The 20,390-nt window shown below is 39.3% G+C and overlaps 72 non-coding genes across 72 annotated transcripts; all 72 read left to right on the top strand.

Moving 5' to 3' along the window:
• Positions 1 to 2,526: 2,526 nt before the first annotated feature.
• Positions 2,527 to 2,599, top strand: TRNAR-UCG (transfer RNA arginine (anticodon UCG)). The gene has a single exon. It is a non-coding gene; the product is annotated as a tRNA-Arg (tRNA).
• Positions 2,600 to 2,685: 86 nt separating this feature from the next.
• Positions 2,686 to 2,758, top strand: TRNAR-UCG (transfer RNA arginine (anticodon UCG)). Its single transcript has one exon. It is a non-coding gene; the product is annotated as a tRNA-Arg (tRNA).
• Positions 2,759 to 3,008: 250 nt separating this feature from the next.
• TRNAR-UCG (transfer RNA arginine (anticodon UCG)) lies at positions 3,009 to 3,081 on the top strand. The gene has a single exon. It is a non-coding gene; the product is annotated as a tRNA-Arg (tRNA).
• An 86-nt stretch (positions 3,082 to 3,167) lies between these two features.
• TRNAR-ACG (transfer RNA arginine (anticodon ACG)) lies at positions 3,168 to 3,240 on the top strand. The gene has a single exon. It is a non-coding gene; the product is annotated as a tRNA-Arg (tRNA).
• A 568-nt stretch (positions 3,241 to 3,808) lies between these two features.
• TRNAR-UCG (transfer RNA arginine (anticodon UCG)) lies at positions 3,809 to 3,881 on the top strand. Its single transcript has one exon. It is a non-coding gene; the product is annotated as a tRNA-Arg (tRNA).
• An 87-nt stretch (positions 3,882 to 3,968) lies between these two features.
• TRNAR-UCG (transfer RNA arginine (anticodon UCG)) lies at positions 3,969 to 4,041 on the top strand. The gene has a single exon. It is a non-coding gene; the product is annotated as a tRNA-Arg (tRNA).
• Positions 4,042 to 4,132: 91 nt separating this feature from the next.
• On the top strand, positions 4,133 to 4,205 carry TRNAR-ACG (transfer RNA arginine (anticodon ACG)). The gene has a single exon. It is a non-coding gene; the product is annotated as a tRNA-Arg (tRNA).
• An 86-nt stretch (positions 4,206 to 4,291) lies between these two features.
• On the top strand, positions 4,292 to 4,364 carry TRNAR-UCG (transfer RNA arginine (anticodon UCG)). Its single transcript has one exon. It is a non-coding gene; the product is annotated as a tRNA-Arg (tRNA).
• Positions 4,365 to 4,776: 412 nt separating this feature from the next.
• TRNAR-ACG (transfer RNA arginine (anticodon ACG)) lies at positions 4,777 to 4,849 on the top strand. Its single transcript has one exon. It is a non-coding gene; the product is annotated as a tRNA-Arg (tRNA).
• Positions 4,850 to 5,580: 731 nt separating this feature from the next.
• TRNAR-UCG (transfer RNA arginine (anticodon UCG)) lies at positions 5,581 to 5,653 on the top strand. Its single transcript has one exon. It is a non-coding gene; the product is annotated as a tRNA-Arg (tRNA).
• A 250-nt stretch (positions 5,654 to 5,903) lies between these two features.
• TRNAR-UCG (transfer RNA arginine (anticodon UCG)) lies at positions 5,904 to 5,976 on the top strand. Its single transcript has one exon. It is a non-coding gene; the product is annotated as a tRNA-Arg (tRNA).
• Positions 5,977 to 6,388: 412 nt separating this feature from the next.
• TRNAR-ACG (transfer RNA arginine (anticodon ACG)) lies at positions 6,389 to 6,461 on the top strand. Its single transcript has one exon. It is a non-coding gene; the product is annotated as a tRNA-Arg (tRNA).
• A 730-nt stretch (positions 6,462 to 7,191) lies between these two features.
• On the top strand, positions 7,192 to 7,264 carry TRNAR-UCG (transfer RNA arginine (anticodon UCG)). The gene has a single exon. It is a non-coding gene; the product is annotated as a tRNA-Arg (tRNA).
• Positions 7,265 to 7,514: 250 nt separating this feature from the next.
• TRNAR-UCG (transfer RNA arginine (anticodon UCG)) lies at positions 7,515 to 7,587 on the top strand. Its single transcript has one exon. It is a non-coding gene; the product is annotated as a tRNA-Arg (tRNA).
• An 86-nt stretch (positions 7,588 to 7,673) lies between these two features.
• TRNAR-ACG (transfer RNA arginine (anticodon ACG)) lies at positions 7,674 to 7,746 on the top strand. Its single transcript has one exon. It is a non-coding gene; the product is annotated as a tRNA-Arg (tRNA).
• An 86-nt stretch (positions 7,747 to 7,832) lies between these two features.
• TRNAR-UCG (transfer RNA arginine (anticodon UCG)) lies at positions 7,833 to 7,905 on the top strand. The gene has a single exon. It is a non-coding gene; the product is annotated as a tRNA-Arg (tRNA).
• Positions 7,906 to 8,314: 409 nt separating this feature from the next.
• On the top strand, positions 8,315 to 8,387 carry TRNAR-UCG (transfer RNA arginine (anticodon UCG)). The gene has a single exon. It is a non-coding gene; the product is annotated as a tRNA-Arg (tRNA).
• An 87-nt stretch (positions 8,388 to 8,474) lies between these two features.
• TRNAR-UCG (transfer RNA arginine (anticodon UCG)) lies at positions 8,475 to 8,547 on the top strand. The gene has a single exon. It is a non-coding gene; the product is annotated as a tRNA-Arg (tRNA).
• A 91-nt stretch (positions 8,548 to 8,638) lies between these two features.
• TRNAR-ACG (transfer RNA arginine (anticodon ACG)) lies at positions 8,639 to 8,711 on the top strand. The gene has a single exon. It is a non-coding gene; the product is annotated as a tRNA-Arg (tRNA).
• Positions 8,712 to 8,796: 85 nt separating this feature from the next.
• TRNAR-UCG (transfer RNA arginine (anticodon UCG)) lies at positions 8,797 to 8,870 on the top strand. The gene has a single exon. It is a non-coding gene; the product is annotated as a tRNA-Arg (tRNA).
• Positions 8,871 to 9,282: 412 nt separating this feature from the next.
• TRNAR-ACG (transfer RNA arginine (anticodon ACG)) lies at positions 9,283 to 9,355 on the top strand. The gene has a single exon. It is a non-coding gene; the product is annotated as a tRNA-Arg (tRNA).
• Positions 9,356 to 9,605: 250 nt separating this feature from the next.
• Positions 9,606 to 9,678, top strand: TRNAR-UCG (transfer RNA arginine (anticodon UCG)). Its single transcript has one exon. It is a non-coding gene; the product is annotated as a tRNA-Arg (tRNA).
• Positions 9,679 to 10,255: 577 nt separating this feature from the next.
• Positions 10,256 to 10,328, top strand: TRNAR-ACG (transfer RNA arginine (anticodon ACG)). The gene has a single exon. It is a non-coding gene; the product is annotated as a tRNA-Arg (tRNA).
• An 86-nt stretch (positions 10,329 to 10,414) lies between these two features.
• Positions 10,415 to 10,487, top strand: TRNAR-UCG (transfer RNA arginine (anticodon UCG)). Its single transcript has one exon. It is a non-coding gene; the product is annotated as a tRNA-Arg (tRNA).
• An 86-nt stretch (positions 10,488 to 10,573) lies between these two features.
• Positions 10,574 to 10,646, top strand: TRNAR-UCG (transfer RNA arginine (anticodon UCG)). Its single transcript has one exon. It is a non-coding gene; the product is annotated as a tRNA-Arg (tRNA).
• Positions 10,647 to 10,736: 90 nt separating this feature from the next.
• Positions 10,737 to 10,809, top strand: TRNAR-ACG (transfer RNA arginine (anticodon ACG)). Its single transcript has one exon. It is a non-coding gene; the product is annotated as a tRNA-Arg (tRNA).
• Positions 10,810 to 10,887: 78 nt separating this feature from the next.
• Positions 10,888 to 10,966, top strand: TRNAR-UCG (transfer RNA arginine (anticodon UCG)). The gene has a single exon. It is a non-coding gene; the product is annotated as a tRNA-Arg (tRNA).
• A 90-nt stretch (positions 10,967 to 11,056) lies between these two features.
• On the top strand, positions 11,057 to 11,129 carry TRNAR-ACG (transfer RNA arginine (anticodon ACG)). Its single transcript has one exon. It is a non-coding gene; the product is annotated as a tRNA-Arg (tRNA).
• An 86-nt stretch (positions 11,130 to 11,215) lies between these two features.
• Positions 11,216 to 11,288, top strand: TRNAR-UCG (transfer RNA arginine (anticodon UCG)). The gene has a single exon. It is a non-coding gene; the product is annotated as a tRNA-Arg (tRNA).
• A 571-nt stretch (positions 11,289 to 11,859) lies between these two features.
• On the top strand, positions 11,860 to 11,932 carry TRNAR-UCG (transfer RNA arginine (anticodon UCG)). Its single transcript has one exon. It is a non-coding gene; the product is annotated as a tRNA-Arg (tRNA).
• Positions 11,933 to 12,509: 577 nt separating this feature from the next.
• On the top strand, positions 12,510 to 12,582 carry TRNAR-ACG (transfer RNA arginine (anticodon ACG)). Its single transcript has one exon. It is a non-coding gene; the product is annotated as a tRNA-Arg (tRNA).
• An 86-nt stretch (positions 12,583 to 12,668) lies between these two features.
• On the top strand, positions 12,669 to 12,741 carry TRNAR-UCG (transfer RNA arginine (anticodon UCG)). The gene has a single exon. It is a non-coding gene; the product is annotated as a tRNA-Arg (tRNA).
• Positions 12,742 to 12,827: 86 nt separating this feature from the next.
• On the top strand, positions 12,828 to 12,900 carry TRNAR-UCG (transfer RNA arginine (anticodon UCG)). The gene has a single exon. It is a non-coding gene; the product is annotated as a tRNA-Arg (tRNA).
• A 90-nt stretch (positions 12,901 to 12,990) lies between these two features.
• On the top strand, positions 12,991 to 13,063 carry TRNAR-ACG (transfer RNA arginine (anticodon ACG)). The gene has a single exon. It is a non-coding gene; the product is annotated as a tRNA-Arg (tRNA).
• Positions 13,064 to 13,141: 78 nt separating this feature from the next.
• On the top strand, positions 13,142 to 13,220 carry TRNAR-UCG (transfer RNA arginine (anticodon UCG)). Its single transcript has one exon. It is a non-coding gene; the product is annotated as a tRNA-Arg (tRNA).
• Positions 13,221 to 13,310: 90 nt separating this feature from the next.
• Positions 13,311 to 13,383, top strand: TRNAR-ACG (transfer RNA arginine (anticodon ACG)). Its single transcript has one exon. It is a non-coding gene; the product is annotated as a tRNA-Arg (tRNA).
• An 86-nt stretch (positions 13,384 to 13,469) lies between these two features.
• Positions 13,470 to 13,542, top strand: TRNAR-UCG (transfer RNA arginine (anticodon UCG)). The gene has a single exon. It is a non-coding gene; the product is annotated as a tRNA-Arg (tRNA).
• A 412-nt stretch (positions 13,543 to 13,954) lies between these two features.
• Positions 13,955 to 14,027, top strand: TRNAR-ACG (transfer RNA arginine (anticodon ACG)). The gene has a single exon. It is a non-coding gene; the product is annotated as a tRNA-Arg (tRNA).
• An 85-nt stretch (positions 14,028 to 14,112) lies between these two features.
• TRNAR-UCG (transfer RNA arginine (anticodon UCG)) lies at positions 14,113 to 14,185 on the top strand. The gene has a single exon. It is a non-coding gene; the product is annotated as a tRNA-Arg (tRNA).
• An 86-nt stretch (positions 14,186 to 14,271) lies between these two features.
• Positions 14,272 to 14,344, top strand: TRNAR-UCG (transfer RNA arginine (anticodon UCG)). The gene has a single exon. It is a non-coding gene; the product is annotated as a tRNA-Arg (tRNA).
• A 91-nt stretch (positions 14,345 to 14,435) lies between these two features.
• Positions 14,436 to 14,508, top strand: TRNAR-ACG (transfer RNA arginine (anticodon ACG)). The gene has a single exon. It is a non-coding gene; the product is annotated as a tRNA-Arg (tRNA).
• Positions 14,509 to 14,599: 91 nt separating this feature from the next.
• Positions 14,600 to 14,672, top strand: TRNAR-ACG (transfer RNA arginine (anticodon ACG)). The gene has a single exon. It is a non-coding gene; the product is annotated as a tRNA-Arg (tRNA).
• A 91-nt stretch (positions 14,673 to 14,763) lies between these two features.
• On the top strand, positions 14,764 to 14,836 carry TRNAR-ACG (transfer RNA arginine (anticodon ACG)). Its single transcript has one exon. It is a non-coding gene; the product is annotated as a tRNA-Arg (tRNA).
• A 91-nt stretch (positions 14,837 to 14,927) lies between these two features.
• On the top strand, positions 14,928 to 15,000 carry TRNAR-ACG (transfer RNA arginine (anticodon ACG)). The gene has a single exon. It is a non-coding gene; the product is annotated as a tRNA-Arg (tRNA).
• Positions 15,001 to 15,570: 570 nt separating this feature from the next.
• On the top strand, positions 15,571 to 15,643 carry TRNAR-UCG (transfer RNA arginine (anticodon UCG)). The gene has a single exon. It is a non-coding gene; the product is annotated as a tRNA-Arg (tRNA).
• Positions 15,644 to 15,727: 84 nt separating this feature from the next.
• On the top strand, positions 15,728 to 15,800 carry TRNAR-UCG (transfer RNA arginine (anticodon UCG)). Its single transcript has one exon. It is a non-coding gene; the product is annotated as a tRNA-Arg (tRNA).
• Positions 15,801 to 15,890: 90 nt separating this feature from the next.
• On the top strand, positions 15,891 to 15,963 carry TRNAR-ACG (transfer RNA arginine (anticodon ACG)). The gene has a single exon. It is a non-coding gene; the product is annotated as a tRNA-Arg (tRNA).
• Positions 15,964 to 16,049: 86 nt separating this feature from the next.
• Positions 16,050 to 16,122, top strand: TRNAR-UCG (transfer RNA arginine (anticodon UCG)). The gene has a single exon. It is a non-coding gene; the product is annotated as a tRNA-Arg (tRNA).
• Positions 16,123 to 16,208: 86 nt separating this feature from the next.
• TRNAR-UCG (transfer RNA arginine (anticodon UCG)) lies at positions 16,209 to 16,281 on the top strand. Its single transcript has one exon. It is a non-coding gene; the product is annotated as a tRNA-Arg (tRNA).
• Positions 16,282 to 16,371: 90 nt separating this feature from the next.
• Positions 16,372 to 16,444, top strand: TRNAR-ACG (transfer RNA arginine (anticodon ACG)). Its single transcript has one exon. It is a non-coding gene; the product is annotated as a tRNA-Arg (tRNA).
• Positions 16,445 to 16,528: 84 nt separating this feature from the next.
• TRNAR-UCG (transfer RNA arginine (anticodon UCG)) lies at positions 16,529 to 16,601 on the top strand. The gene has a single exon. It is a non-coding gene; the product is annotated as a tRNA-Arg (tRNA).
• A 90-nt stretch (positions 16,602 to 16,691) lies between these two features.
• Positions 16,692 to 16,764, top strand: TRNAR-ACG (transfer RNA arginine (anticodon ACG)). The gene has a single exon. It is a non-coding gene; the product is annotated as a tRNA-Arg (tRNA).
• An 85-nt stretch (positions 16,765 to 16,849) lies between these two features.
• On the top strand, positions 16,850 to 16,922 carry TRNAR-UCG (transfer RNA arginine (anticodon UCG)). The gene has a single exon. It is a non-coding gene; the product is annotated as a tRNA-Arg (tRNA).
• Positions 16,923 to 17,008: 86 nt separating this feature from the next.
• Positions 17,009 to 17,081, top strand: TRNAR-UCG (transfer RNA arginine (anticodon UCG)). The gene has a single exon. It is a non-coding gene; the product is annotated as a tRNA-Arg (tRNA).
• A 91-nt stretch (positions 17,082 to 17,172) lies between these two features.
• Positions 17,173 to 17,245, top strand: TRNAL-AAG (transfer RNA leucine (anticodon AAG)). Its single transcript has one exon. It is a non-coding gene; the product is annotated as a tRNA-Leu (tRNA).
• Positions 17,246 to 17,336: 91 nt separating this feature from the next.
• Positions 17,337 to 17,409, top strand: TRNAR-ACG (transfer RNA arginine (anticodon ACG)). Its single transcript has one exon. It is a non-coding gene; the product is annotated as a tRNA-Arg (tRNA).
• Positions 17,410 to 17,495: 86 nt separating this feature from the next.
• Positions 17,496 to 17,568, top strand: TRNAR-UCG (transfer RNA arginine (anticodon UCG)). Its single transcript has one exon. It is a non-coding gene; the product is annotated as a tRNA-Arg (tRNA).
• Positions 17,569 to 17,654: 86 nt separating this feature from the next.
• TRNAR-UCG (transfer RNA arginine (anticodon UCG)) lies at positions 17,655 to 17,727 on the top strand. The gene has a single exon. It is a non-coding gene; the product is annotated as a tRNA-Arg (tRNA).
• A 90-nt stretch (positions 17,728 to 17,817) lies between these two features.
• On the top strand, positions 17,818 to 17,890 carry TRNAR-ACG (transfer RNA arginine (anticodon ACG)). The gene has a single exon. It is a non-coding gene; the product is annotated as a tRNA-Arg (tRNA).
• An 86-nt stretch (positions 17,891 to 17,976) lies between these two features.
• TRNAR-UCG (transfer RNA arginine (anticodon UCG)) lies at positions 17,977 to 18,049 on the top strand. The gene has a single exon. It is a non-coding gene; the product is annotated as a tRNA-Arg (tRNA).
• An 86-nt stretch (positions 18,050 to 18,135) lies between these two features.
• TRNAR-UCG (transfer RNA arginine (anticodon UCG)) lies at positions 18,136 to 18,208 on the top strand. Its single transcript has one exon. It is a non-coding gene; the product is annotated as a tRNA-Arg (tRNA).
• Positions 18,209 to 18,298: 90 nt separating this feature from the next.
• Positions 18,299 to 18,371, top strand: TRNAR-ACG (transfer RNA arginine (anticodon ACG)). The gene has a single exon. It is a non-coding gene; the product is annotated as a tRNA-Arg (tRNA).
• Positions 18,372 to 18,455: 84 nt separating this feature from the next.
• On the top strand, positions 18,456 to 18,528 carry TRNAR-UCG (transfer RNA arginine (anticodon UCG)). Its single transcript has one exon. It is a non-coding gene; the product is annotated as a tRNA-Arg (tRNA).
• A 90-nt stretch (positions 18,529 to 18,618) lies between these two features.
• Positions 18,619 to 18,691, top strand: TRNAR-ACG (transfer RNA arginine (anticodon ACG)). The gene has a single exon. It is a non-coding gene; the product is annotated as a tRNA-Arg (tRNA).
• An 86-nt stretch (positions 18,692 to 18,777) lies between these two features.
• Positions 18,778 to 18,850, top strand: TRNAR-UCG (transfer RNA arginine (anticodon UCG)). Its single transcript has one exon. It is a non-coding gene; the product is annotated as a tRNA-Arg (tRNA).
• A 412-nt stretch (positions 18,851 to 19,262) lies between these two features.
• TRNAR-ACG (transfer RNA arginine (anticodon ACG)) lies at positions 19,263 to 19,335 on the top strand. Its single transcript has one exon. It is a non-coding gene; the product is annotated as a tRNA-Arg (tRNA).
• Positions 19,336 to 19,420: 85 nt separating this feature from the next.
• On the top strand, positions 19,421 to 19,493 carry TRNAR-UCG (transfer RNA arginine (anticodon UCG)). The gene has a single exon. It is a non-coding gene; the product is annotated as a tRNA-Arg (tRNA).
• Positions 19,494 to 19,579: 86 nt separating this feature from the next.
• TRNAR-UCG (transfer RNA arginine (anticodon UCG)) lies at positions 19,580 to 19,652 on the top strand. Its single transcript has one exon. It is a non-coding gene; the product is annotated as a tRNA-Arg (tRNA).
• Positions 19,653 to 19,743: 91 nt separating this feature from the next.
• On the top strand, positions 19,744 to 19,816 carry TRNAR-ACG (transfer RNA arginine (anticodon ACG)). The gene has a single exon. It is a non-coding gene; the product is annotated as a tRNA-Arg (tRNA).
• Positions 19,817 to 19,907: 91 nt separating this feature from the next.
• Positions 19,908 to 19,980, top strand: TRNAR-ACG (transfer RNA arginine (anticodon ACG)). The gene has a single exon. It is a non-coding gene; the product is annotated as a tRNA-Arg (tRNA).
• A 91-nt stretch (positions 19,981 to 20,071) lies between these two features.
• TRNAR-ACG (transfer RNA arginine (anticodon ACG)) lies at positions 20,072 to 20,144 on the top strand. The gene has a single exon. It is a non-coding gene; the product is annotated as a tRNA-Arg (tRNA).
• Positions 20,145 to 20,235: 91 nt separating this feature from the next.
• On the top strand, positions 20,236 to 20,308 carry TRNAR-ACG (transfer RNA arginine (anticodon ACG)). The gene has a single exon. It is a non-coding gene; the product is annotated as a tRNA-Arg (tRNA).
• The last annotated feature ends 82 nt before the right edge of the window (positions 20,309 to 20,390 follow it).

Below are 20,390 nucleotides of genomic sequence, written 5' to 3'. Positions count from 1 at the left end.
AAACAAACCGGTCAATACACCATTTCAAGTCCCTGTTTACCCATTTAAAGACCATATTTCCCCCGTTTTAAGGCCCTATTGACCCATTTTAAGATAATTGTACTATGGTAATTTACAGCTTGCCTGCCTTACGACCGAATTCCAATTCGGCTGAAAACTACCGCAATTGGGTGGTTTTGGATTTGGTCTAATGGGACAAACATCTTGGCTTAATTTATAATTCTTTCTACGCCCATTAACATCTGATTAACTTGAGTGGTTATATAAAATGAGCAATAAGTTTAGTTCAAAGGTTTATCTCGATTAAGTTTAGTTCAAAGGTTTATCTCGATTAAGTTTAGTTCAAAGGTTTATCTCGGTTAAGTTTAGATCAAGGGTTTATCCGGATTAAGTTTAATACTTTAATTAAAGGTTTATCCAGATTAAGTTTAATTAAATGTTTATCCGGATTAAGTTTAATTAAATGTTTATCCGGATTAAGTTTAATTAAAAGTTTATCCTAATTAAGTATAATTTAAAGGTTTATCCTGATTAAGTGTGAAATAGAAATACGAGGCTTTATCAACAGCTATACATTTTAAATATTAATTAAGTAGTCCATTTAAAATTTATTCGAGTTTTTATCCAAAATATGTATATTTTATGTTTAAATTCACCCTAATTATACTTAATTATGTTGAAATTTATGAAGGATTGTGGTTTGGCAGTATTGATTTAGCTTATAAATTGAGCTTCAAAAAATTATTAACCTTAATTTTAATGTTTAGATGAGTTTTTGATTAGTTCCAACACATTGCGTTCAATTTTTATCTTGCCCCGTGCTAAATTTCCGGTAACGTGAAGATTAACAATTAAATATGTTGTACCGGGGAGCCCGTTACAACGGATCACTACAAAGGTTACAATGTTAATGAACGATGTGATTCCATAGTTTCACTTAAATACCAGTAATTTAATCAAATACCTAAACAATTCATAGCAATTCTGACATATAAACAAACGGCAATGAGGACTAAGGAAATAGCGAACGTAACCCTCTGTTTCCCACGTGGTTACATTGAAAAAATCTGCATATGGAATTTATTTGACTAATTACGTAAAGACAATGTTCTCCTGGATTAACCAGCACCACTGTTACTTATATTTCTAAATTAAACAATCCACTCTTGGTAACAAATAATTTATAAAATGAAATATCATTTACGGACTGTTGCAACAGGAAAAATTGTTAAAACGAATGATGTTGTCCTCTACATAGGTTGAGTTTCAGGAATTATACCACTTACCTTCACAATTAGTAGCATTGTAGTGAGATTAACAAATAATAAAACCCTGTATACCTCAAAGGAATGTTGAATTAACTGCAATAGAAACAGTTATTGTAACGGTTGCGGAGCTTCTGAAATTTTAAAAATACTTCTAAAATAAAATAAAGATAAGTCCTTCAAGCAGCAGCTCTTTTTATACAACATACTGTTACTATCCTAAAGAGTGAAGATCAAGAAGGATCACTATAATTAAAATCTTAAGATCTTTTATGCGTCATAAAAAATGCATAAATACAATGTTTGGAAAAGTTTTTATATTAGAGAGCAAGGGCTTGTAGCGTAATGTATAACGCGTCTACCTTTGAAGCAGAAGATTCCAGGGTCGAGTAATGGCAAGTTCAAAAATGCATAAATACAATGTTTGGAAAAGTTGTTTATAATACGGAGCAAGAGCTTGTAGCGTAATGGATAAAGCGTCTGGCTTCGAAGCAGAGGGTTCCAGGTTCGAGTGTTGGCAATCTCGGAATAAACATTTAAAGATGATTATTAGAGTACAACGTAGGAGAAATTTATAATATTGCAATGCCTCACTAGCATTTTGATCGACCTCTAACGGGCTTGTCGCGCAATGGATTACGCGTTTGCAACGGAGCAGAAGATTCCAGGTTCAAGTCCTGGCGAGCTCGGTATTAACATTTAAAGATGATAATTAGAGTATGACGGAAGGGAAATTTATAATATTGCAATGCTTCAATAGCATCTAGATAAATAGCTAACGGGCTTGTGACGCAATGGATAACGCGTCTGCCTACGGAGCAGAAGATTCCAGGTTCAAGTCCTGGAAAGCTCGGTCTTTATTTTAGTAAAAGATATTTATGCGTCAAAAAAAATGCATAAATACAATGTTTGGAAAAGTTGTTTAAAATACTTAGCAAAAGCTTGTAGCGTAATGGATAAAGCGTCTGGCTTCGAAGCAGAAGGTTCCAGGTTCGAGTCTTGGCAATCTCGGAATAAACATTTAAAGATGATTATTAGAGTACAACGTAGGAGAAATTTATAATATTGCAATGCCTCAATAGCATTTTGATTGACCTCTAACGGGCTTGTCGCGCAATGGATTACGCGTCTGCAACGGAGCAGAAGATTCCAGGTTCGAGTCCTGGCAAGCTCGGTGTTTGTTTTAGTAAAAGATCTTTTATGCGTCATTAAAAATGCATAAATACAATGTTTGGAAAAGTTTTTTTATATTAGAGAGCAAGGGCTTGTAGCGTAATGGATAACGCGTCTGCCTTCGAAGCAGAAGATTCCACGTTCGAGTCCTGGCAAGCTCGTTGTTTGTTTTAGTGAAAGGTCTTTTATGCGTCATAAAAAATGCATAAATACAATGTTTGGAAAAGTTTCTTATAGTTGAAAGCAAGGGCTTGTAGCGTAATGGATAACGCGTCTGCCTTCGAAGCAGAAGATTCCAGGTTCGAGTCCTGGCGAGCTCGGTATTAACATTTAAAGATGATAATTAGAGTATAACGGAAGGGAAGTTTATAATATTGCAATGCTTCAATAGCATCTAGATAAACAGCTAACGGGCTTGTGGCGCAATGGATAACGCGTCTGCCTGCGGAGCAGAAGATTCCAGGTTCGAGTGCTGGCAAGATCGGTGTTTGTTTTAGTAAAAGATCTTTTATGCGTCATTAAAAATGTATAAATACAATGTTTGGAAAAGTTTTTTATATTAGAGAGCAAGGGCTTGTAGCGTAATGGATAACGCGTCTGCCTTCGAAGCAGAAGATTCCAGGTTCGAGTCCTGGCAAGCTCGTTGTTTGTTTTAGTGAAAGGTCTTTTATGCGTCATAAAAAATGCATAAATACAATGTTTGGAAAAGTTTTTTATAGTAAAAAGCAAGGGCTTGTAGCGCAATGGATAACGCGTCTGCCTACGGAGCAGAAGATTCCAGGTTCGAGTCCTGGCAAGCTCGGTGTTTGTTTTAGTAAAAGATCTTTTATGCGTCATTAAAAATGCATAAACACAATGTTTGGAAAAGTTTTTTATACAAGAGAGCAAGGGGTTGTAGCGTAATGGATAACGCGTCTGCCTTCGAAGCAGAAGTTTCCAGGTTCGAGTCCTGGCAAGATCGTTGTTTGTTTTAGTGAAAGGTCTTTTATGCGTCATAAAAAATGCATAAATACAATGTTTGGAAAAGTTTTTTATAGTAAAAAGCAAGGGCTTTTAGCGCAATGGATAACGCGTCTGCCTTCGAAGCAGAAGAATCCAGATTCGAGTCCTGGCGAGCTCGGTATTAACATTTAAAGATGATAATTACAGTATAACGGAAGGGAAATTTATAATATTGCAATGCTTCAATAGCATCTAGATAAACAGCTAACGGGCTTGTGGCGCAATGGATAACGCGTCAGCCTACGGAGCAGAAGATTCCTGGTTCGAGTCCTGGCAAGCTCGGTGTTTGTTTTAGTAAAAGATCTTTTATGCGTCATTAAAAATGCATAAATACAATGTTTGGAAAAGCTTTTTATATTAGAGAGCAAGGGCTTGTAGCGTAATGGATAACGCGTCTGCCTTCGAAGCAGAAGATTCCAGGTTCGAGTCCTGGCAAGCTCGTTGTTTGTTTTAGTGAAAGGTCTTTTATGCGTCATAAAAAATGCATAAATACAATGTTTGGAAAAGTTTTTTTATAGTAGAAAGCTAGGGCTTGAAGCGTAATGGATAACGTGTCTGCCTTCGAAGCAGAAGATTCCAGGTTCGAGTCCTGGCGAGCTCGGTATTAACATTTAAAGATGATAATTAGAGTATAACGGAAGGGAAATTTATAATATTGCAATGCTTTAATAGCATCTAGATAAACAGCTAACGGGCTTGTGGCGCAATGGATAACGCGTCTGCCTACGGAGCAGAAGATTCCAGGTTCGAGTCCTGGCAAGCTCGGAGTTTGTTTTAGTAAAAGATCTTTTATGCGTCATTAAAAATGCATAAATACAATGTTTGGAAAAGTTTTTTATATTAGAGAGCAGGGGCTTGTAGCGTAATGGATAACGCGTCTGCCTTCGAAGCAGAAGATTCCAGGTTCGAGTCCTGGCGAGCTCGGTATTAATATTTAAAGATGATAATTGAGTATAACGGAAGGGAAACTTATAATGTGGCAATGCTTCAATAGCATCTAGATAAACAGCTAACGGGCTTGTGGCGCAATGGATAACGCGTCTGCCTACGGAGCAGAAAATTCCAGGTTCAAGTCCTGGAAAGCTCGGTCTTTATTTTAGTAAAAGGTCTTTATGCGTCAAAAAAAATGCATAAATACAATGTTTGGAAAAGTTGTTTATAATACTTAGCAAGAGCTTGTAGCGTAATGGATAAAGCGTCTTGCTTCGAAGCAGAGGGTTCCAGGTTCGAGTCTTGGCAATCTCGGAATAAACATTTAAAGATGATTATTAGAGTACAACGTAGGAGAAATTTATAATAATGCAATGCCTCAATAGCATTTTGATCGACCTCTAACGGGCTTGTCGCGCAATGGATAACGCGTCTGCCTACGGAGCAGAAGATTCCAGGTTCGAGTCCTGGCGAGCTCGGTATTAACATTTAAAGATGATAATTACAGTATAACGGAAGGGAAATTTATAATATTGCAATGCTTCAATAGCATCTAGATAAACAGCTAACGGGCTTGTGGCGCAATGGATAACGCGTCAGCCTACGGAGCAGAAGATTCCAGGTTCAAGTCCTGGAAAGCTCGGTCTTTATTTTAGTAAAAGATATTTATGCGTCAAAAAAAATGCATAAATACAATGTTTGGAAAAGTTGTTTAAAATACTTAGCAAAAGCTTGTAGCGTAATGGATAAAGCGTCTGGCTTCGAAGCAGAAGGTTCCAGGTTCGAGTCTTGGCAATCTCGGAATAAACATTTAAAGATGATTATTAGAGTACAACGTAGGAGAAATTTATAATATTGCAATGCCTCAATAGCATTTTGATTGACCTCTAACGGGCTTGTCGCGCAATGGATTACGCGTCTGCAACGGAGCAGAAGATTCCAGGTTCGAGTCCTGGCAAGCTCGGTGTTTGTTTTAGTAAAAGATCTTTTATGCGTCATTAAAAATGCATAAATACAATGTTTGGAAAAGTTTTTTTATATTAGAGAGCAAGGGCTTGTAGCGTAATGGATAACGCGTCTGCCTTCGAAGCAGAAGATTCCACGCTCGAGTCCTGGCAAGCTCGTTGTTTGTTTTAGTGAAAGGTCTTTTATGCGTCATAAAAAATGCATAAATACAATGTTTGGAAAAGTTTCTTATAGTTGAAAGCAAGGGCTTGTAGCGTAATGGATAACGCGTCTGCATTCGAAGCAGAAGATTCCAGGTTCGAGTCCTGGCGAGCTCGGTATTAACATTTAAAGATGATAATTAGAGTATAACGGAAGGGAAATTTATAATATTGCAATGCTTCAATAGCATCTAGATAAACAGCTAACGGGCTTGTGGCGCAATGGATAACGCGTCTGCCTGCGGAGCAGAAGATTCCAGGTTCGAGTGCTGGCAAGATCGGTGTTTGTTTTAGTAAAAGATCTTTTATGCGTCATTAAAAATGCATAAATACAATGTTTGGAAAAGTTTTTTATATTAGAGAGCAGGGGCTTGTAGCGTAATGGATAACGCGTCTGCCTTCGAAGCAGAAGATTCCAGGTTCGAGTCCTGGCGAGCTCGGTATTAATATTTAAAGATGATAATTGAGTATAACGGAAGGGAAACTTATAATGTGGCAATGCTTCAATAGCATCTAGATAAACAGCTAACGGGCTTGTGGCGCAATGGATAACGCGTCTGCCTACGGAGCAGAAAATTCCAGGTTCAAGTCCTGGAAAGCTCGGTCTTTATTTTAGTAAAAGGTCTTTATGCGTCAAAAAAAATGCATAAATACAATGTTTGGAAAAGTTGTTTATAATACTTAGCAAGAGCTTGTAGCGTAATGGATAAAGCGTCTTGCTTCGAAGCAGAGGGTTCCAGGTTCGAGTCTTGGCAATCTCGGAATAAACATTTAAAGATGATTATTAGAGTACAACGTAGGAGAAATTTATAATAATGCAATGCCTCAATAGCATTTTGATCGACCTCTAACGGGCTTGTCGCGCAATGGATAACGCGTCTGCCTACGGAGCAGAAGATTCCAGGTTCGAGTCCTGGCGAGCTCGGTATTAACATTTAAAGATGATAATTACAGTATAACGGAAGGGAAATTTATAATATTGCAATGCTTCAATAGCATCTAGATAAACAGCTAACGGGCTTGTGGCGCAATGGATAACGCGTCAGCCTACGGAGCAGAAGATTCCAGGTTCAAGTCCTGGAAAGCTCGGTCTTTATTTTAGTAAAAGATATTTATGCGTCAAAAAAATGCATAAATACAATGTTTGGAAAAGTTGTTTAAAATACTTAGCAAAAGCTTGTAGCGTAATGGATAAAGCGTCTGGCTTCGAAGCAGAAGGTTCCAGGTTCGAGTCTTGGCAATCTCGGAATAAACATTTAAAGATGATTATTAGAGTACAACGTAGGAGAAATTTATAATATTGCAATGCCTCAATACCATTTTGATTGACCTCTAACGGGCTTGTCGCGCAATGGATTACGCGTCTGCAACGGAGCAGAAGATTCCAGGTTCGAGTCCTGGCAAGCTCGGTGTTTGTTTTAGTAAAAGATCTTTTATGCGTCATTAAAAATGCATAAATACAATGTTTGGAAAAGTTTTTTTATATTAGAGAGCAAGGGCTTGTAGCGTAATGGATAACGCGTCTGCCTTCGAAGCAGAAGATTCCACGCTCGAGTCCTGGCAAGCTCGTTGTTTGTTTTAGTGAAAGGTCTTTTATGCGTCATAAAAAATGCATAAATACAATGTTTGGAAAAGTTTCTTATAGTTGAAAGCAAGGGCTTGTAGCGTAATGGATAACGCGTCTGCCTTCGAAGCAGAAGATTCCAGGTTCGAGTCCTGGCGAGCTCGGTATTAACATTTAAAGATGATAATTAGAGTATAACGGAAGGGAAATTTATAATATTGCAATGCTTCAATAGCATCTAGATAAACAGCTAACGGGCTTGTGGCGCAATGGATAACGCGTCTGCCTGCGGAGCAGAAGATTCCAGGTTCGAGTGCTGGCAAGATCGGTGTTTGTTTTAGTAAAAGATCTTTTATGCGTCATTAAAAATGCATAAATACAATGTTTGGAAAAGTTTTTTATATTAGAGAGCAAGGGCTTGTAGCGTAATGGATAACGCGTCTGCCTTCGAAGCAGAAGATTCCAGGTTCGAGTCCTGGCAATTTCGTTGTTTGTTTTAGTGAAAGGTCTTTTATGCGTCATAAAAAATGCATAAATACAATGTTTGGAAAAGTTTTTTATAGTAAAAAGCAAGGGCTTGTAGCGCAATGGATAACGCGTCTGCCTACGGAGCAGAAGATTCCAGGTTCGAGTCCTGGCAAGCTCGGTGTTTGTTTTAGTAAAAGATCTTTTATGCGTCATTAAAAATGCATAAACACAATGTTTGGAAAAGTTTTTTATACAAGAGAGCAAGGGGTTGTAGCGTAATGGATAACGCGTCTGCCTTCGAAGCAGAAGTTTCCAGGTTCGAGTCCTGGCAAGCTCGTTGTTTGTTTTAGTGAAAGGTCTTTTATGCGTCATAAAAAATGCATAAATACAATGTTTGGAAAAGTTTTTTATAGTAAAAAGCAAGGGCTTGTAGCGCAATGGATAACGCGTCTGCCTTCGAAGCAGAAGAATCCAGATTCGAGTGCTGGCGAGCTCGGTATTAACATTTAAAGATGATAATTACAGTATAACGGAAGGGAAATTTATAATATTGCAATGCTTCAATAGCATCTAGATAAACAGCTAACGGGCTTGTGGCGCAATGGATAACGCGTCAGCCTACGGAGCAGAAGATTCCTGGTTCGAGTCCTGGCAAGCTCGGTGTTTGTTTTAGTAAAAGATCTTTTATGCGTCATTAAAAATGCATAAATACAATGTTTGGAAAAGTTTTTTATATTAGAGAGCAAGGGCTTGTAGCGTAATGGATAACGCGTCTGCCTTCGAAGCAGAAGATTCCAGGTTCGAGTCCTGGCAAGCTCGTTGTTTGCTTTAGTGAAAGGTCTTTTATGCGTCATAAAAAATGCATAAATACAATGTTTGGAAAAGTTTTTTTATAGTAGAAAGCTAGGGCTTGTAGCGTAATGGATAACGTGTCTGCCTTCGAAGCAGAAGATTCCAGGTTCGAGTCCTGGCGAGCTCGGTATTAACATTTAAAGATGATAATTAGAGTATAACGGAAGGGAAATTTATAATATTGCAATGCTTTAATAGCATCTAGATAAACAGCTAACGGGCTTGTGGCGCAATGGATAACGCGTCTTCCTACGGAGCAGAAGATTCCAGGTTCGAGTCCTGGCAAGCTCGGAGTTTGTTTTAGTAAAAGATCTTTTATGCGTCATTAAAAATGCATAAATACAATGTTTGGAAAAGTTTTTTATATTAGAGAGCAGGGGCTTGTAGCGTAATGGATAACGCGTCTGCCTTCGAAGCAGAAGATTCCAGGTTCGAGTCCTGGCGACCTCGGTATTAATATTTAAAGATGATAATTGAGTATAACGGAAGGGAAACTTATAATGTGGCAATGCTTCAATAGCATCTAGATAAACAGCTAACGGGCTTGTGGCGCAATGGATAACGCGTCTGCCTACGGAGCAGAAAATTCCAGGTTCAAGTCCTGGAAAGCTCGGTCTTTATTTTAGTAAAAGGTCTTTATGCGTCAAAAAAAATGCATAAATACAATGTTTGGAAAAGTTGTTTATAATACTTAGCAAGAGCTTGTAGCGTAATGGATAAAGCGTCTTGCTTCGAAGCAGAGGGTTCCAGGTTCGAGTCTTGGCAATCTCGGAATAAACATTTAAAGATGATTATTAGAGTACAACGTAGGAGAAATTTATAATAATGCAATGCCTCAATAGCATTTTGATCGACCTCTAACGGGCTTGTCGCGCAATGGATAACGCGTCTGCCTACGGAGCAGAAGATTCCAGGTTCGAGTCCTGGCGAGCTCGGTAATAACATTTAAAGATGATAATTAGAGTATAACGGAAGGGAAATTTATAATATTGCAATGCTTCAATAGCATCTAGATAAACAGCTAACGGGCTTGTGGCGCAATGGATAACGCGTCTTCCTACGGAGCAGAAGATTCCAAGTTCGAGTCCTGGCAAGCTCGGTGTTTGTTTTAGTAAAAGATCTTTTATGCGTCATTAAAAATGCATAAATACAATGTTTGGAAAAGTTTTTTATATTAGAGAGCAAGGGCTTGTAGCGTAATGGATAACGCGTCTGCCTTCGAAGCAGAAGATTCCAGGTTCGAGTCCTGGCGAGCTCGGTATTAACATTTAAAGATGATAATTAGAGTATAACGGAAGGGAAATTTATAATATTGCAATGCTTCAATAGCATCTAGATAAACAGCTAACGGGCTTGTGGCGCAATGGATAACGCTTCTGCCTACGGAGCAGAAGATTCCATGTTCGAGTCCTGGCAAGCTCGGTGTTTGTTTTAGTGAAAGATCTTTATGCGTCATAAAAAATGCATAAATACAATGTTTGGAAAAGTTGTTTATAATACGTAGCAAGAGCTTGTAGCGTAATGGATAAAGCGTCTTGCTTCGAAGCAGAGGGTTCCAGGTTCGAGTCTTGGCAATCTCGGTATTAACATTTAAAGATGATTATTAGAGTACAACGTAGGAGAAATTTATAATATTGCCATGCCTCAATAGCATTTTGATCGACCTCTAACGGGCTTGTCGCGCAATGGATAACGCGTCTGCCTACGGAGCAGAAGATTCCAGATTCGAGTCCTGGCGAGCTCGGTAATAACATTTAAAGATGATAATTAGAGTATAACGGAAGGGAAATTTATAATATTGCAATGCTTCAATAGCATCTAGATAAACAGCTAACGGGCTTGTGGCGCAATGGATAACGCGTCTGCCTACGGAGCAGAAGATTCCAGGTTCGAGTCCTGGCAAGCTCGGAGTTTGTTTTAGTAAAAGATCTTTTATGCGTCATTAAAAATGCATAAAAACAATGTTTGGAAAAGTTTTTTATATTAGAAAGCAAGGGCTTGTAGCGTAATGGATAACGCGTCTGCCTTCGAAGCAGAAGATTCCAGGTTCGAGTCGTGGCAAGCTCGTTGTTTGTTTTAGTGAAAGGTCTTTTATGCGTCATAAAAAATGCATATATAGAATGTTTGGAAAAGTTTTTTATAGTAGAAAGCAAGGGCTTGTAGCGTAATGGATAACGCGTCTGCCTTCGAAGCAGAAGATTCCAGGTTCGAGTCCTGGCGAGCTCGGTATTAATATTTAAAGATGATAATTGAGTATAACGGAAGGGAAATTTATAATGTTGCAATGCTTCAATAGCATCTAGGTAAACAGCTAACGGGCTTGTGGTGCAATGGATAACGCGTCTGCCTACGGAGCAGAAGATTCCAGGTTCGAGTCCTGGCAAGCTCGGTGTTTGTTTTAGTAAAAGATCTTTATGCGTCATAAAAAATGCATAAATACAATGTTTGGAAAAGTTGTTTTATTAGAGAGCAACGACTTGTAGCGTAATGGATAACGCGTCTGCCTTCGAAGCAGAAGATTCCAGGTTCGAGTCCTGGCGAGCTCGGTATTAATATTTAAAGAGGATAATTGAGTATAACGGAAGGGAAGTTTATAATGTTGCAATGCTTCAATAGCATATAGATAAACAGCTAACGGGCTTGTGGCGCAATGGATAACGCGTCTGCCTACGGAGCAGAAGATTCCAAGTTCGAGTCCTGGCAAGCTCGGTGTTTGTTTTAGTAAAAGATCTTTTATGCGTCATTAAAAATGCATAAATACAATGTTTGGAAAAGTTTTTTATATTAGAGAGCAAGGGCTTGTAGCATAATGGATAACGCGTCTGCATTCGAAGCAGAAGATTCCAGGTTCGAGTCCTGGCAAGCTCGGTGTTTGTTTTAGTAAAAGATCTTTATGCGTCATAAAAAATGCATAAATACAATGTTTGGAAAAGTTGTTTATAATACGGAGCAAGAGCTTGTAGCGTAATGGATAAAGCGTCTTGCTTCGAAGCAGAGGGTTCCAGGTTCGAGTCTTGGCAATCTCGGAATAAACATTTAAAGATGATTATTAGAGTACAACGTAGGAGAAATTTATAATATTGCAATGCCTCAATAGCATTTTGATCGACATCTAACGGGCTTGTCGCGCAATGGATAAAGCGTCTGCAACGGAGCAGAAGATTCCAGGTTCGAGTCCTGGCGAGCTCGGTATTAACATTTAAAGATGAAAATTAGAGTATAACGGAAGGGAAATTTATAATATTGCAATGCTTCAATAGCATCTAGATAAACAGCTAACGGGCTTGTGGCGCAATGGATAACGCGTCTTCCTACGGAGCAGAAGATTCCAAGTTCGAGTCCTGGCAAGCTCGGTGTTTGTTTTAGTAAAAGATCTTTTATGCGTCATTAAAAATGCATAAATACAATGTTTGGAAAAGTTTTTTATATTAGAGAGCAAGGGCTTGTAGCGTAATGGATAACGCGTCTGCCTTCGAAGCAGAAGATTCCAGGTTCGAGTCCTGGCGAGCTCGGTATTAACATTTAAAGATGATAATTAGAGTATAACGGAAGGGAAATTTATAATATTGCAATGCTTCAATAGCATCTAGATAAACAGCTAACGGGCTTGTGGCGCAATGGATAACGCTTCTGCCTACGGAGCAGAAGATTCCATGTTCGAGTCCTGGCAAGCTCGGTGTTTGTTTTAGTGAAAGATCTTTATGCGTCATAAAAAATGCATAAATACAATGTTTGGAAAAGTTGTTTATAATACGTAGCAAGAGCTTGTAGCGTAATGGATAAAGCGTCTTGCTTCGAAGCAGAGGGTTCCAGGTTCGAGTCTTGGCAATCTCGGTATTAACATTTAAAGATGATTATTAGAGTACAACGTAGGAGAAATTTATAATATTGCCATGCCTCAATAGCATTTTGATCGACCTCTAACGGGCTTGTCGCGCAATGGATAACGCGTCTGCCTACGGAGCAGAAGATTCCAGATTCGAGTCCTGGCGAGCTCGGTAATAACATTTAAAGATGATAATTAGAGTATAACGGAAGGGAAATTTATAATATTGCAATGCTTCAATAGCATCTAGATAAACAGCTAACGGGCTTGTGGCGCAATGGATAACGCGTCTGCCTACGGAGCAGAAGATTCCAGGTTCGAGTCCTGGCAAGCTCGGAGTTTGTTTTAGTAAAAGATCTTTTATGCGTCATTAAAAATGCATAAAAACAATGTTTGGAAAAGTTTTTTATATTAGAAAGCAAGGGCTTGTAGCGTAATGGATAACGCGTCTGCCTTCGAAGCAGAAGATTCCAGGTTCGAGTCGTGGCAAGCTCGTTGTTTGTTTTAGTGAAAGGTCTTTTATGCGTCATAAAAAATGCATATATAGAATGTTTGGAAAAGTTTTTTATAGTAGAAAGCAAGGGCTTGTAGCGTAATGGATAACGCGTCTGCCTTCGAAGCAGAAGATTCCAGGTTCGAGTCCTGGCGAGCTCGGTATTAATATTTAAAGATGATAATTGAGTATAACGGAAGGGAAATTTATAATGTTGCAATGCTTCAATAGCATCTAGGTAAACAGCTAACGGGCTTGTGGTGCAATGGATAACGCGTCTGCCTACGGAGCAGAAGATTCCAGGTTCGAGTCCTGGCAAGCTCGGTGTTTGTTTTAGTAAAAGATCTTTATGCGTCATAAAAAATGCATAAATACAATGTTTGGAAAAGTTGTTTTATTAGAGAGCAACGACTTGTAGCGTAATGGATAACGCGTCTGCCTTCGAAGCAGAAGATTCCAGGTTCGAGTCCTGGCGAGCTCGGTATTAATATTTAAAGAGGATAATTGAGTATAACGGAAGGGAAGTTTATAATGTTGCAATGCTTCAATAGCATATAGATAAACAGCTAACGGGCTTGTGGCGCAATGGATAACGCGTCTGCCTACGGAGCAGAAGATTCCAAGTTCGAGTCCTGGCAAGCTCGGTGTTTGTTTTAGTAAAAGATCTTTTATGCGTCATTAAAAATGCATAAATACAATGTTTGGAAAAGTTTTTTATATTAGAGAGCAAGGGCTTGTAGCATAATGGATAACGCGTCTGCATTCGAAGCAGAAGATTCCAGGTTCGAGTCCTGGCAAGCTCGGTGTTTGTTTTAGTAAAAGATCTTTATGCGTCATAAAAAATGCATAAATACAATGTTTGGAAAAGTTGTTTATAATACGGAGCAAGAGCTTGTAGCGTAATGGATAAAGCGTCTTGCTTCGAAGCAGAGGGTTCCAGGTTCGAGTCTTGGCAATCTCGGAATAAACATTTAAAGATGATTATTAGAGTACAACGTAGGAGAAATTTATAATATTGCAATGCCTCAATAGCATTTTGATCGACATCTAACGGGCTTGTCGCGCAATGGATAAAGCGTCTGCAACGGAGCAGAAGATTCCAGGTTCGAGTCCTGGCGAGCTCGGTATTAACATTTAAAGATGAAAATTAGAGTATAACGGAAGGGAAATTGATAATATTGCAATGCTTCAATAGCATCGGGATAAACAGCTAACGGGCTTGTGGCGCAATGGATAACGGGTCTGCCTACGGAGCAGAAGATTCCAGGTTCGAGTCCTGGCAAGCTCGGTGTTTTTTTTAGTAAAAGATCTTTTATGCGTCATTAAAAATGCATAAATACAATGTTTGGAAAAGTTTTTATATTAGAGAGCAAGGGCTTGTAGCGTAATGGATAACGCGTCTGCCTTCGAAGCAGAAGATTCCAGGTTCGAATCCTGGCAAGCTCGGTGTTTATTTTAGTGAAAGGTCTTTTATGCGTCATAAAAAATGCATAAATACAATGTTTGGAAAAGTTTTTTATAGTAGAAAGCAAGGGCTTGTAGCGTAATGGATAACGCGTCTGCCTTCGAAGCAGAAGATTCCAGGTTCGAGTCCTGGCGAGCTCGGTATTAACATTTAAAGATGATAATTAGAGTATAACGGAAGGGAAATTTATAATATTGCAATGCTTCAATAGCATCTAGATAAACAGCTAACGGGCTTGTGGCGCAATGGATAACGCGTCTGCCTACGGAGCAGAAGATTCCAGGTTCGAGTCCTGGCGAGCTCGGTATTAACATTTAAAGATGATAATTAGAGTATAACGGAAGGGAAATTTAAAATGTTGCAAGGCTTCAATAGCATCTAGATAAACAACTAACGGGCTTGTGGCGCAATGGATAACGCGTCTGCCTACGGAGCAGAAGATTCCAGGTTCGAGTCCTGGCGAGCTCGGTATTATCGTTTAAAGAATATAATTAGAGTATAACGGAAGGGAAATTTATAATGTTGCAATGCTTCAATAGCATCTAGATAAACAGCTAACGGGCTTGTGGCGCAATGGATAACGCGTCTGCCTACGGAGCAGAAGATTCCAGGTTTGAGTCCTGGCGAGCTCGGTATTAACATTTCAAGATGATAATTAGAGTATAACGGAAGGGAAATTTATAATATTGCAATGCTTCAATAGCATCTAGATAAACAACTAACGGGCTTGTGGCGCAATGGATAACGCGTCTGCCTACGGAGCAGAAGATTCCAGGTTCGAGTCCTGGCAAGCTCGGTGTTTGTTTTGTAAAAGATCTTTATGCGTCATAAAAAATGCATAAATACAATGTTTGGAAAAGTTGTTTTTAATACGGAGCAAGAGCTTGTAGCGTAATGGATAAAGCGTATGGCTTCGAAGCAGAGGGTTCCAGGTTCGAGTCTTGGCAATCTCGGAAAAAACATTTAAAGATGATTATTAGAGTACAACGTAGGAAAAATGTATAATATTGCAATGCCTCAATAGCATTTTGATCGACCTCTAACGGGCTTGTCGCGCAATGGATTACGCGTCTGCCTACGGAGCAGAAGATTCCAGGTTCGAGTCCTGGCGAGCTCGGTATTAACATTTAAAGATGATAATTAGAGTATAACGGAAGGGAAATTTATAATATTGCAATGCTTCAATAGCATCTAGATAAACAGCCAACGGGCTTGTGGCGCAATGGATAACGCGTCTGCCTACGGAGCAGAAGACTCCAGGTTGAAGTCCTGGAAAGCTCGGTCTTTATTTTAGTAAAAGATCTTTATGCGTCAAAAAAAATGCATAAATACAATGTTTGGAAAAGTTTTTTATATTAGAGAGCAAGGGCTTGTAGCGTAATGGATAACGCGTCTGCCTTCGAAGCAGAAGATTCCAGGTTCCAGTCCTGGCAAGCTCGGTGTTTGCTTTAGTGAAAGGTCTTTTATGCGTCATAAAAATGCATAAATACAATGTTTGGAAAAGTTTTTATAGTGGAAAGCAAGGGCTTGTAGCGTAATGGATAACGCGTCTGCCTTCGAAGCAGAAGATTCCAGGTTCGACTCCTGGCGAGCTCGGTATTAATATTTAAAGATGATAATTGAGTATAACGGAAGGCAAATTTATAATATTGCAATGCTTCAATAGCATCTGGATAAACAGCTAACGGGCATGTGGCGCAATGGATAACGCGTCTGCCTACGAAGCAGAAGATTCCAGGTTCGAGTCCTGGCAAGCTCGGTGTTTGTTTTAGTAAAAGATCTTTTATGCGTCATTAAAAATGCATAAATACAATGTTTGGAAAAGTTTTTTATATTAGAGAGCAAGGGCTTGTAGCGTAATGGATAACGCGTCTGCCTTCGAAGCAGAAGATTCCAGGTTCGAGTCGTGGCAAGCTCGTTGTTTGTTTTAGTGAAAGGTCTTTTATGCGTCATAAAAAATGCATATATACAATGTTTGGAAAAGTTTTTTATAGTAGAAAGCAAGGGCTTGTAGCGTAATGGATAACGCGTCTGCCTTCGAAGCAGAAGATTCCAGGTTCGAGTCCTGGAGAGCTCGGTATTAATATTTAAAGATGATAATTGAGTATAACGGAAGGGAAATTTATAATGTTGCAATACTTCAATAGCATCTAGATAGACAGCTAACGGGCTTGTGGCGCAATGGATAACGCGTCTGCCTACGGAGCAGAAGATTCCAGGTTCGAGTCCTGGCAAGCTCGGTGTTTGTTTTAGTAAAAGATCTTTATGCGTCATAAAAAATGCATAAATACAATGTTTGGAAAAGTTGTTTTATTAGAGAGCAAGGACTTGTAGCGTAATGGATAACGCGTCTGCCTTCGAAGCAGAAGATTCCAGGTTCGAGTCCTGGCGAGCTCGGTATTAATATTTAAAGATGATAATTGAGTATAACGGAAGGGAAATTTATAATGTTGCAATGCTTCAATAGCATCTAGATAGACAGCTAACGGGCTTGTGGCGCAATGGATAACGCGTCTGCCTACGGAGCAGAAGATTCCAGGTTCGAGTCCTGGCAAGCTCGGTGTTTGTTTTAGTAAAAGATCTTTATGCGTCATAAAAAATGCATAAATACAATGTTTGGAAAAGTTTTTTATATTAGAGAGCAAGGGCTTGTAGCGTAATGGATAACGCGTCTGCCTTCGAAGCAGAAGATTCCAGGTTCGAGTCCTGGCAAGCTCGTTGTTTGTTTTAGTGAAAGGTCTTTTATGCGTCATAAAAAATGCATAAATACAATGTTTGGTAAAGTTTTTTATAGTAGAAAGCAAGGGCTTGTAGCGTAATGGATAACGCGTCTGCCTTCGAAGCAGAGGGTTCCAGGTTCGAGTCTTGGCAATCTCGGAATAAATATTTAAAGATGATTATTAGAGTACAACCTAGGAGAAATTATTAATATTGCAATGCCTCAATAGCATTTTGATCGACCTCGAACGGGCTTGTCGCGCAATGGATAACGCGTCTGCCTAAGGAGCAGAAGATTCCAGGTTCAAGTCCTGGCGAGCTCGGTATTAACATTTAAAGATGATAATTAGAGTATAACGGAAGGGAAATTTATAATATTGCAATGCTTCAATAGCATCTAGATAAACCGCTAACGGGCTTGTGGCGCAATGGATAACGCGTCTGCCTACGGAGCAGAAGATTCCAGGTTCGAGTCCTGGCAAGCTCGGTGTTTGTTTTAGTAAAAGATCTTTTATGCGTTATTAAAAATGCATAAATACAATGTTTGGAAAAGATTTTTATATTAGAGAGCATGGGCTTGTAGCGTAATGGATAACGCGTCTGCTTTCGAAGCAGAAGATTCCAGGTTCGAGTCGTGGCAAGCTCGTTGTTTGTTTTAGTGAAAGGTCTTTTATGCGTCATAAAAAATGCATATATACAATGTTTGGAAAAGTTTTTTATAGTAGAAAGCAAGGGCTTGTAGCGTAATGGATAACGCGTCTGCCTTCGAAGCAGAAGATTCCAGGTTCGAGTCCTGGCGAGCTCGGTATTAATATTTAAAGATGATAATTGAGTATAACGGAAGGGAAATTTATAATGTTGCAATGCTTCAATAGCATCTAGATAGACAGCTAACGGGGTTGTGGCGCAATGGATAACGCGTCTGCCTACGGAGCAGAAGATTCCAGGTTCGAGTCCTGGCAAGCTCGGTGTTTGTTTTAGTAAAAGATCTTTTATGCGTCATTAAAAATGCATAAATACAATGTTTGGAAAAGTTTTTTATATTAGAAAGCAAGGGCTTGTAGCGTAATGGATAACGCGTCTGCCTTCGAAGCAGAAGATTCCAGGTTCGAGTCGTGGCAAGCTCGTTGTTTGTTTTAGTGAAAGGTCTTTTATGCGTCATAAAAAATGCATATATAGAATGTTTGGAAAAGTTTTTTATAGTAGAAAGCAAGGGCTTGTAGCGTAATGGATAACGCGTCTGCCTTCGAAGCAGAAGATTCCAGGTTCGAGTCCTGGCGAGCTCGGTATTAATATTTAAAGATGATAATTGAGTATAACGGAAGGGAAATTTATAATGTTGCAATGCTTCAATAGCATCTAGGTAAACAGCTAACGGGCTTGTGGTGCAATGGATAACGCGTCTGCCTACGGAGCAGAAGATTCCAGGTTCGAGTCCTGGCAAGCTCGGTGTTTGTTTTAGTAAAAGATCTTTATGCGTCATAAAAAATGCATAAATACAATGTTTGGAAAAGTTGTTTTATTAGAGAGCAAGGACTTGTAGCGTAATGGATAACGCGTCTGCCTTCGAAGCAGAAGATTCCAGGTTCGAGTCCTGGCGAGCTCGGTATTAATATTTAAAGAGGATAATTGAGTATAACGGAAGGGAAGTTTATAATGTTGCAATGCTTCAATAGCATCTAGATAAACAGCTAACGGGCTTGTGGCGCAATGGATAACGCGTCTGCCTACGGAGCAGAAGATTCCAAGTTCGAGTCCTGGCAAGCTCGGTGTTTGTTTTAGTAAAAGATCTTTTATGCGTCATTAAAAATGCATAAATACAATGTTTGGAAAAGTTTTTTATATTAGAGAGCAAGGGCTTGTAGCATAATGGATAACGCGTCTGCATTCGAAGCAGAAGATTCCAGGTTCGAGTCCTGGCAAGCTCGGTGTTTGTTTTAGTAAAAGATCTTTATGCGTCATAAAAAATGCATAAATACAATGTTTGGAAAAGTTGTTTATAATACGGAGCAAGAGCTTGTAGCGTAATGGATAAAGCGTCTTGCTTCGAAGCAGAGGGTTCCAGGTTCGAGTCTTGGCAATCTCGGAATAAACATTTAAAGATGATTATTAGAGTACAACGTAGGAGAAATTTATAATATTGCAATGCCTCAATAGCATTTTGATCGACATCTAACGGGCTTGTCGCGCAATGGATAAAGCGTCTGCAACGGAGCAGAAGATTCCAGGTTCGAGTCCTGGCGAGCTCGGTATTAACATTTAAAGATGAAAATTAGAGTATAACGGAAGGGAAATTGATAATATTGCAATGCTTCAATAGCATCGGGATAAACAGCTAACGGGCTTGTGGCGCAATGGATAACGGGTCTGCCTACGGAGCAGAAGATTCCAGGTTCGAGTCCTGGCAAGCTCGGTGTTTTTTTTAGTAAAAGATCTTTTATGCGTCATTAAAAATGCATAAATACAATGTTTGGAAAAGTTTTTATATTAGAGAGCAAGGGCTTGTAGCGTAATGGATAACGCGTCTGCCTTCGAAGCAGAAGATTCCAGGTTCGAATCCTGGCAAGCTCGGTGTTTATTTTAGTGAAAGGTCTTTTATGCGTCATAAAAAATGCATAAATACAATGTTTGGAAAAGTTTTTTATAGTAGAAAGCAAGGGCTTGTAGCGTAATGGATAACGCGTCTGCCTTCGAAGCAGAAGATTCCAGGTTCGAGTCCTGGCGAGCTCGGTATTAACATTTAAAGATGATAATTAGAGTATAACGGAAGGGAAATTTATAATATTGCAATGCTTCAATAGCATCTAGATAAACAGCTAACGGGCTTGTGGCGCAATGGATAACGCGTCTGCCTACGGAGCAGAAGATTCCAGGTTCGAGTCCTGGCGAGCTCGGTATTAACATTTAAAGATGATAATTAGAGTATAACGGAAGGGAAATTTATAATATTGCAATGCTTCAATAGCATCTAGATAAACAGCTAACGGGCTTGTGGCGCAATGGATAACGCGTCTGCCTACGGAGCAGAAGATTCCAGGTTCGAGTCCTGGCGAGCTCGGTATCAACATTTAAAGATGATAATTAGAGTATAACGGAAGGGAAATTTAAAATGTTGCAATGCTTCAATAGCATCTAGATAAACAACTAACGGGCTTGTGGCGCAATGGATAACGCGTCTGCCTACGGAGCAGAAGATTCCAGGTTCGAGTCCTGGCGAGCTCGGTATTATCGTTTAAAGAATATAATTAGAGTATAACGGAAGGGAAATTTATAATGTTGCAATGCTTCAATAGCATCTAGATAAACAGCTAACGGGCTTGTGGCGCAATGGATAACGCGTCTGCCTACGGAGCAGAAGATTCCAGGTTTGAGTCCTGGCGAGCTCGGTATTAACATTTCAAGATGATAATTAGAGTATAACGGAAGGGAAATTTATAATATTGCAATGCTTCAATAGCATCTAGATAA

The sequence above is a fragment of the Phalangium opilio genome, unplaced genomic scaffold (assembly GCF_054372755.1).
Source record: "Phalangium opilio isolate 3A_F unplaced genomic scaffold, DU_Popi_V2 ptg000077l_1, whole genome shotgun sequence".
Lineage (NCBI taxonomy): Eukaryota > Metazoa > Arthropoda > Arachnida > Opiliones > Phalangiidae > Phalangium > Phalangium opilio.
The sequence above is the reverse complement of the archived record's forward strand: the minus strand, read 5'-3'. Positions and strand labels throughout refer to the sequence as shown.